The sequence below is a fragment of the Schistocerca cancellata genome, chromosome 1 (genome assembly GCF_023864275.1).
Source record: "Schistocerca cancellata isolate TAMUIC-IGC-003103 chromosome 1, iqSchCanc2.1, whole genome shotgun sequence".
NCBI lineage: Eukaryota > Metazoa > Arthropoda > Insecta > Orthoptera > Acrididae > Schistocerca > Schistocerca cancellata.
Genome location: NC_064626.1, coordinates 411,914,841 through 411,925,623, shown reverse-complemented (window position 1 = coordinate 411,925,623; position 10,783 = coordinate 411,914,841).

The following is a 10,783-nucleotide window of genomic DNA, read 5'->3' as shown; positions in this document are numbered from 1 at the left end:
GTATCCCATACTGACGGCCAACATTCAAGTATTGTTCGAACGAGTGTTTTGCAAGTGACTTCCTATGTTGGCGCACTACATTTGCTGACGATTCTTCCAATGAATCTGTCTGGGATGTGCCTTACTTGCGATTAATTTTATGCTGCTCCATTTCAAATCGCTCTGTACGCATACTTCTAGATATTTCACGGGAGTATCTGTCCCCAATCATTGTTCTGCATTTGTGTAATCATACAATAATGGGTCTTTCTGCCTATGTATTCACAAAACATCTCTGTTCCTTATGTTGACGGGCAATTGCCGCTCCCTGCACCAAGTGCCGATACTCTTTCTGAAGTTCGTTACAATTTTCTAGCGCCGTGACTTCTCTGTATACAACACCATCATCCGCGAAAAGACTCACGGGATTTCCGACGTTATCTGCTAGGTGATTTAATCACTCTGTAAAAAAAAAAAAAATCGTCCTACAGCCCTCCCAGGGGCAAGGCCGAAGTTATTTTTATATCTGAAGATTTCTCTCTGTCCAGAACGACATGGTGTGTTCTGTTTACTAGAAACTTTTTAATCCATTCACACAGCTGCTATCATATTCCTCACGCTCGTATTTTGTTCACTAGACGGTAGTGCGAAACAGTACCGGAAGTTAAGGAACACAAGATCTACCTGGGCGCCTGTGTCTACTGCTTTCTGGGTCTCGTGGACGAACAGAGTGAACTGGGTTCCGTTGTAAAATGTAAACTTTCACAGGCGGAAAAGTCACAGTTAATAACATGTTCCGGATTATTACGTCGTGGTCGAATCGATTTCACTTTAAAACCCAGCGTTTCGTCCCCATGTGCAGAGAACTTTTCAAGGGGGATCGTAGCTACCTTGAATGTCCGATTCATGCCCTGACTCTCTACTGACTGCAGCAAAATTCCGCTTCCCCGCGGCGTGTGAGCCGTAATGTGAATCGGACATACAATGTAGCTTCGATCCCCCTTGAAAACAGCCTCCGCAGTTGGGGACGAAATGAATTTTAAGGTAAAATCCATTTGACCACGGCATAATAGCCCGGAACATTTTGGCTTCACACGATCGTTGATTCCGGAATCCATGTTGGTTCCTACGGAGATTTTTCGGCCTCCATAAGTGTCATAATACGTGCGCGAAAGACATTCAGGAACTCCACTATTCAGGAACTCCACAGCTGACCGAGGTCTGACTTCCGTGCGTCTGTTCGATGATCCTTTTTAAAAGCAGGAATGATCTGTCTTTTTTCCAATCGTCAGGAACACATCGCTCCTCAAAGACCCACAATACACTGCTCCTAGAAGAGGGGCAATTTCTTCCGCATACTCTGTGTAGAATCGTACTGGTATCCCGTCACGTCCGGTAGTTTTAAAGTCGTCCCTGGATTACGGCTTGGAGTGAAAATGTTACAGAAACTTGGGAATGACGTCGTAAGATACCTGTATTTCTCCAGAATGTAATTTTTTTGGTATCAAACTGTAATTCTCAGCATGACACATTATTGAACGTATTAACAACTGTCAAGGGTGGTAAGCATTTACCGGGTCCAATGACAGTGTCTTGAACCCAACATCCCGAATCTCTAGCGAATTTGCTGGCTTTTCCAGTGGAATATTTACCTGCACTTCATTATGCATAGATTATGAGGGTGTGAAATGCAGTATCAGCCATTACCTGTTCATTGTAAGCATCTGTCCGCTGTTCAAGAAGAAATACCCTGTAAGTTGCAGATGAAGTGCAAATTGGGACTGGAAAAGGTAAGGGCAGGAAGCCGGTACTGATCTTTCAAAGGAACGATCTCGGCATTCTCCTTATTAAAAAAAGTACAAAACTATGGAATAACTAAACCTGGCTGCCCAGAGGAAGATTTGAAATCGGCATGTTTCTTCTAATTTGCTGTTCTTTTGTGCGATCGTACGGCTCGATTCTGCATATGAAACAACAGGTTCCACGTAAGTCCATGAAGAATGTATGCATGTTCAATTTCGTTCTGACGATTAATGGAATGACATACGTCATCCACGTATTTGAACAATGAAAGACGAACTGCAGAGGCTGAAAATTATGTAATGTAAAATTACTAAATTCCGTCCAAAGGCCCTTCAAGCACACTGTTATCGAACGACCGCTGTGTCCTCCTCTACTAAAGGCGTCTTGGATGCAGTACGGAGGGACGTGGGGTCAGCACACTGCTCTCCCGTCCGTTGCAGTTTTCGTGACCCGGAGCCGCTACTACTCGGTAAGTATCCTCTTAATTGGCACTACGAGGACGAGTGGACCCCGCTTCAGTCGTCCCAACAAGGAGAAATCCCTGGAAATACCGGGAATCGAACCCGGGTCAGTCATGCTGGCCACTCAGCTACGGAAGCAGAATCTCATGAAGACGAGGAAAATACCTTAACAGAAGCACGACAGAAGCAGTTTGTCGAATGTCATTATGTGGGTTTGGCGTTATTGATACATCCAGTTTCGCTCAGACAACATGGAGTGCTTCAATAGTTGCCGATGATCTCGACAGCAAAAATTAAAAATACTAGTACAGATTTCTTTGTTCACTGTCAGCGTATCAGTTGGGTACAATATGACTGTTTGCATATCTCTATATGTTTAATTTTGAAAATCTAAGAGGAGATCCATTTTTAGATATAACAGTTACGGTTATGAAAAACGAAGTGGCGACAATACGTATAAATAGGCTTTGGAAGAAATAGGCATCCGAAACAGCTGCGTACGCAAAGAAAGTAATGTTCTCTGTGTTTCGATTATCAGGTAAAGAGTCATCGACAAGAAGAGACAAAAATTCATATGGTCTTGAACAATTAGTGGGAGTTAGTTTGCCTCGTTGAGCTGTTTCGCTTGTTTCACTTCATGTTAGGCTTTCAAAGGAACTCTCTCTCATAGAGTCCTGTAAAATAGAAAACTTTCGGTCATGAAATGCAGTATTAAAAGCCAACTGGTTATCTTTTCGTTTATGAACCGCAGAAGGTTTGTAGACAGAGCATACTGAAGTAGATAAAATGCTGGCATGAGATATGTATATAATAGCGTTCAACATGGAACTGATTACAATTTATACAGAACATTACACAAATAACATTGCATGTAGTCTAAAGAAAGAGCGTAAATTTATTTGTCATGAATGAACAGTTCACTGATAGTGTCATAATGTTACCGGTAATACCAATAATGTCCCTTACGATAACTCACAGAGGAATATTTTTCCATCTATATCGAATAACAACGAGACACTAACCAGCCGATCGGGAGGAGAAGTCTTTCGAAATATTTAAAGCACTTCTTGTTTATCTCTTAGTAAAATATTCATTGTATAATGCAGTTTCGATCCAACGAGAGTACTGTAATAACTGTTATTTAATATTCGATGAAAAAGTTCCCACGCATTTTGGAAATATAAACTGTTTGGTACTACGACAGTATTGAGATGATGTGAAAGGAGAAATTACGTAAAAAACGAAATACAGCTGAGGATCCGTTCATCATAGCGGTAGATTACTTCAATTTACACTCAAGAAACTCAATTCACCTAGCTGTCTTACTCCATTTGAGCCACTCATACTCTTCTATTATTCGTGATGAGATTAGAAATGGCTCTGAGCACTATGGGACTTAACATCTGTGGTCATCAGTCCCCTAGAACTTAGAACTACTTAAACCTAACTAACCTAAGGACATCACACTCATCCATGCCCGAGGCAGGATTCGAACCTGCGACCGTAGCAGTCCCGCGGTTCCGGACTGAGCGCCTAGAACCGCTAGACCACCGCGGCCGGCGATGAGATTAGAGAAAGTTATCAGTTTGTTAATAGTTTGCATCTCTACCAGTAAACGTCCGATTCTTTAAAGAATCGAATTCCCATGTAGAAACCAGTTTCAAACGTCTGAGTTCTTTACAAATGAGTTAAAGTGTCATATATATGACGTTCAGCATGTAAGCGAGAAAAAGTTTAGAAATGGTTCAAAATTGCGGTTAAAGTATGTTGGAAGTAATTAAGCGATCTCATTATCAGTTATTGGATGAGTATAGTGTGGATAATTTGAGCTCTGTTTTAAACAAAAGCTAATTTTTCACGCATCTAATTGTTTATGATGCTATATCTGCTGATCTATGTGTCGTACAATGAAATAATGTTGCTGGCACGTTCAGACATATATGTGGATAGTATCTGCCAAATATGCTGCGAAGAGAGTTAATAGTAAAGAAATAATAATCTAAAGAGTCTTGCTCGATGCTGAAGTTTTTCTGCATAAACAGCGAAACTGTAGTAAGCGAAAAACTTTCTTCCTTTCATCATTTTGCGTGGGGAGTGGTGTCGGGGAGAAAACATTTCTAAAAAGTTTGAAATTATGAGTAAAGTTTATTGGAAATCTCTAAGTGCTCTCATTCGCCAATACTAGATGAATAATTCTGGACAATTTGCGCACCGTGATTTACGTTACCTCCACACATAATACACATTTCCTAACCGTAATACCTGACTGGTCGTGTTAAACCTTTAACATAATATTATAGCTCTTAATGTGTAGATTATAACAGTATTTACGTAATTTCGAATTTCTCAATTTGGTCAGCAGCTGTATGAAATATTGAAAATCAAACTTTTGATTCCCTTAACTAGCCGCCTGCAGCTGGGACCACGTGACTGTGCCCAAGATTAGTCACTTAGTTGTATAGAGACAGAATTTAAAAATAACTTTGGATGTGTACACGTCAACATTGCTTATCGGGCGACGAAAGAACACTGCAATTTTAAGAGTCATCACCACGTGATGCTAATGACATGATGTTTAGAAAGTGAGACGATGCTTGCTGTAACGATAATTTTCGCTTTTAATATCAAGACCTCGTGATGAGCTCGTACAGTAACAGACTTCTTTAAAGAAGTATCCTTACAATGTAAGAAACGTAAAATTTGAACAAAATCGCTAATTTACGTTGCTTTCTAATTTATTGCAGTATGTATACAAAGGAAATAAACTATTCAATTGGTGTTTTTGTCTCGATACCAATATTTATTCTTCTAGAGATCAACGTTTCGTTAACAGTGAGATCACTTCACACAATGAGATTGCTGAATACTAGTATATATTCTGGAAGAAGGGGTACGCTGGTAGTAATTGCACGGCTGAGTGCGAAGTAAACATTGCTGAGCTGTAGACTCCGATTACGTTCGGCAGAGGACGAGCTGTGCTAAAATCTCCCGATCGAGCATAGCCCTGGCGGCGACGCAAGGCGTCTGACACACCGCTGGCCAACGCAGGTCCCTCAGGCTCATGGCACGCGCCACTTTCTCGGCAGCCGCCTAACCTTTCCCTGGCACGTAGCACACGCAACTTACCAGTCGCTGCACTTTCTCCAACTACGTCAGGAACATCGCGGCAGCTCTACTCTCACAGTGACACGCCGATAGACTTCTAAACTGGGCAAGCAGCTGTCTCACTTTTTGATCGCTGACAGTGTAGCAGCGCTTTTAGTGCAGTTTTACTGAGACAGTTGTCTGCCACAACTAATTGTATTTGTTACCGTCGTGGTCATCGTCGACGACGTGAATGGGGGTCGAAGTAACGGGCAGCTGTCACATTCTTGTGTATTTTTCACACCGAATATTGCACCCACCTAGCGACAGCAAAGGCGAGAAGTAAATGGTGGTGGCGTAAAGCGCCTGATCACCAGTCTTGGCGACAGTGTCCTGGTTTTAATTCCAAAACCCTCCTTATTGTCTCATGAAGAGAGGGCTAGTGACACTATCGGTAACGAACCGCCCGTCACACAGGGGCGTTGAGCTCGGCGGCCCCCTTGGTGCTTGTATGCTCGCATTGTGTTTATCCTCTCCCTTCTCTCATCATCTCCAACTCTAATATGACACCACAAAGCAACTAACCCACTGAAGTCACTAGCACTTACCAGGTACAGTAAACACACACAGCTCTCACACGTCACGAAGGAAAGATGCCTGCGCGCGCAAATGATAGGAAAAACCTTTCCAAAGAAGCGGCTGAAGCTGCCCTTCGGGATCTCCCAGCCAATCATGTCCCAACTTTACTTTTTATTAACAGAGTGTTTATCTGTCTGTCTCTCTCTCTCTCTCTTAATATCCTAGCGCTTTCGAAAACTTCCGATTAAAATGACCTCAAAATAGCATATAACGCTACTCCATGCGTGTTATTATTTGTGCTTTTTATTTTGTACATTAGCTGGCTCATCCAACTCTAATTCTATCATCTTCAAAATTTCTATTCTAAACAAGCAAAGCCAATACTATGTTTTGTTTTCCTCTTTCCGTTTGGCCGATGTTGCGAGTTCTAGACAATCCAACTGGCCAGAGAAATTCGACTCTTCAACCGAAAGTCGTGAGCTGTTAGCAGATTGTCTTGTTATACATGTATATATATGCGAGGGTTTGAACTTAAATAGTGGCAACTATTTATTCACAACCGATACAAAAGGGTTACATGTTTGCACCTGTTCAAATAATTTACGGGTTTGCTGCCGAGTGACGTCGTCGACCACCGCCGATATTTCGGCAGGAGCACACCCTGCCATTCTCAAGGCAAACTGCAAGGAGGAAGCAATGTGCAAGGGAGTTTAATACATCGGTTCACAGAGGAGAAACAAGGAAGGTACCACACACAGAACAAGTAACCGCAAGGTCAACACACAACCAAAGATAACCAACATCAGAAATATCGATAGTGACTATTGATCAACATGTGAGGTAGCCCTAATTCTGTTCCTCTGTTTTTTGATGAGAGACAGAGCCGGACTCCAAGCAGCAATTAGACAAAATCCACCATCTCTGTTTATAAGTTTGCTCGATAGTTTGATTTCAACAGCTTCCTTAATGACACTATCCCAATAGTTGGACGTGCAAGGCAGAGTCTCCGTGTTGTTGTATTCCATAGGATGACCGGTGTCAAGGCAATGTTCTGCAGTAGCGGATTTGCTCGGCTGCTGTAAGCGTGTGTGACGCTTATGTTCAATACACCAGTCTTCCACAGTCCTGATTGTCTGACCAATATATGTCTATCGTATTCCTTGCAGCTGTGACATGTCATGGCACAGTTTGTGACTCAAGATATTGTTTATACAATAAGAACAACGATATATGGTAGCAAATTATTTAGTTAATTGCCCGCATCTCGTGGTCGTGCGGTAGCGTTCTCGCTTCCCACGCTCGGGTTCCCGGGTTCGATTCCCGGCGGGGTCAGGGATTTTCTCTGCCTTGTGATGGCTGGGTGTTGTGTGCTGTCCTTAGGTTAGTTAGGTTTAAGTAGTTCTAAGTTCTAGGGGACTGATGACCATAGATGTTAAGTCCCATAGTGCTCAGAGCCATTTGAACCATTTAGTTAATGACTTCATGGTTCAATATACGGTCTTCTTTATATATACATTTTTATGCAACTTTTCCATGAAAGTCTTACTAGATGTAAATGTTCCTTTTTTTCAGATGATATTGCACTTTTTTACAGTGTCTGCTGCGAAAGAAATATATACACTGAAGCGCCAAAGAATCTGATATAGGTGTGCGTATTCAAATACGTAAATAGGCTGAGTCTTCGTTGGTCCCGTTCATGCAAGATCTTCGGCACTTCAGTGTATGTATGTATGTATGTAAGTATAATTATAGATCTTTTTGAAGACTATGTAAATTTATTTTAATACTTAGTCTATATTCGGAGAATGTCTAGCAACTCCATTGACATCACTGACATACACACACTTTCGACACGTTACCAAGTCTGACAACAGCTCAAGAAAACGGGTCACGAGGATGAAGAGTATTCTCTAAATGGTGATTATTTATTAAAATTAATTTACAGTGGGCTTTTAAAAAGTTACAGACTGGACTGAAAAGCCACGCAACTCGCTATTAGCCCATAAATACAAGTTGCACTGACCAAAAGAATATACAAATAGCGCACTTTTTGGTCGCAATAACATAACAAGGACAGTGCCCTTTGTCCAGTTTTCATTTGACAGAGCTCATATATTTTCTCATGCAGGAGGTGGTATAAATAGCCATACAAGAGTGTTGGTTGCACTGGACAAATTTTGTATATTTTTCACTTGAAGTGTGGTCTATAACATCAAACCTTTTTCAGACATCATTCTTCCTCTAATGGAGGATATTCGCAACTGTATACACTATATCACTTAATTTTCGTCTTACACTCTCCACTGGCTCACAAAACCATATGATCCCGACAACTGATCATTTCGCCCTGTCTGGCTATTTTACAACAGCATGATCATTCAGTCAGCTTCTGTATGAAGTTACGGCTAGCCTCACTCCAGCATGCTTCAGTACAGAGAACCAGCCACCGTTCGCGGACTCGTGATACCCGTGGAAGGAAGCTGGTTAGCACTGATGTAACAGTGGTGCCTTGATTTATAGTGTTTCCAACCTCCAACGTTATATGCGTACTTGCTCCGTTTCTGATCTTTAGTCTCCTAGTGTTTTCATTGTTTTCGCCGGAAATTGCATTGCTCATCAGTTTATAAAAACGTTCTCAAAATCACACATAATTCCAATCATTTTTCTGTATTTATATAAAAATAATTCTTCAACCAGCGTGACTAGTCAAATTTAATGGTTTTGCCGAAAACTGTATTGCTCATCAGTTTATAAAAGTCTTTCTCACAATCGTGTATCATGGTCGATCGTTTTTTTGTATTTCTATAAATATAATTCTTCATCTAGGATGCCTGTTCACATTTGGTGGTATGAGTGATTTTAATTTGTTCTATTTCAAATCACGCGCTATTTGGACATGCCAGATCTACCTCTAAAACACAGCTTTCATCAGAATCGTCTGTTTCATTTGAGAGAGCCAATCTGCCAGTTCCATTACCCGTTAGTCATCGAAAACCTGCAGCAGGAGCAGGAAGTTGATATTTCATGGTGATCCAGTATGAATAGTTCTCGTCTAGATATATGATTTAACTTGAAACGACAAAATTTTTATTGGGAATTTCACGCATTCATGGGGTAATTGTTTTGGTATGCCTATAGACTCGTCGGCAAAGTCCCACACGAACCTCACGCTCATAAATTAACAGCATGTCTACATCGGTCAAAAGTCTGAGTTCAATACATCTGCTAATGAGCTTGGTGTCCCACACTAACCCAGGTGCGGAGTAGTAAAATACGGATCCAGCTTGTATGTTGGCTTGCACACACTTCAAAACTGCTCAAACGTGTCCATATATAGCCCTACATAATGCCATAATCTAGAGCTTTCGCTGACTTTCTCCATCGAAACTAGATATTCATATGGCAGGCCCCTTTCTTCTTCAACAACTGAAACTTAGAATCATCCTGACATGGGGGTAGGGTGAGATACATATTCTTCTCACATATGATCTCACTAAGTTTCCAAAGTGATGCAAAAATTGTAATGAGTCCACAGAGTGTAGCATTAGAATCTTTGTGGTTCTCTTCGAAAATTAAATATATTTTTCTGTGCCCTCAGCTAGGACAAGAACCTGGTCATTTCACAAATCAAAACAAACCAATTGCTCAGAAAGAAAATGAACACCATATCTGCTTAAATTGTGGAAAAAAGGTATGTGATGTGGCAGCTGATATCTCAGTTTGCATGATACCTCTGTATTCTTCAGTAAACTTACTGTTGATGCGAGATGGAAAGCCCACTGGCCTCGACCACTTCCCTCCTCTCTGGAGATACTTTGGGAACCCGCGCTCCTACCTCAGGGTGCTTCACTATGCTCTGTTCTCTCGCCAGTCCTGACCCAGATTCGCTAATGTCCAGCAGGGACATCCTTGTGGGCTTTGCACCTCGAGGAGTCTCGTAATACTTTTGTCGGAGACTTGGCTCAGATCAAATATTCCCAGAAGTGCAGTAAATCTGAGACATAAGAGATGTAACAGATGAGGGGGTGGAGTAGGGGCGTACATATGCTCTGATTTATCACCTACTGTGCTACACACAAGAAACAGTAATGAAGACAAATAAGTGGAAAATGTGTTCACAGAGATCAAATTGCTTAACAGAAAGTGTCCGATACATTTTCTCTATAAACCTACTAATGTAGGTGGGTTTTCCTACTTTAAAGCTGCTCTTTGAAGACTTGAATCGACATAGCCCTTCCAGTGTGAAATTTAAGCGGATATGTTCTTCTTCAAACATGTGGCTACTTCAGCTTGCCCCTACCCATCATATGAAAAGCAGTCACAATCTCACAGATACGAAGATACGAGAGCAATTCGGTCCTCTGAAATATCTGCACCTGGCATGTTTTTTCCATGGCATTATTTTCATGACATACTCAATTGAATGTCCCAGAAAGAAACCGCTGCTGACTACATAGCGAGTCTTCAAACTCATTAATTTACCTGAACTTGCAACTTACGCGCAAGAAATAGTTTGGGGAACGCCTTCTATTCCCTTCTCGGACGTAAACGAAAACTCGACAGATTTACTAACAAGCGTACTCAACTATAGGACAAGTAAGTTCCTCTAAAGACCGGGAAGGAAGAAGGAAACCTGCACTTTGGCTAACTGAAGAAATCAGACAGCTCGTGGACCCCAGAGGCTCTGCATATCTAGCATAGGAACTGCGCCCCACTTCTGGAAACTATGTTGCTTACAAACAGAAGCGGAACAGAGTCAGTTAAACTACGAGAAATGTAAAACTCAGGCAAGTCCATACATTAACCGACAACAGAAATAGATCAGCTATCCTATAGAAAAACTTGCATCGTCTTGGTATACGCAAAGTAAAAGCTAC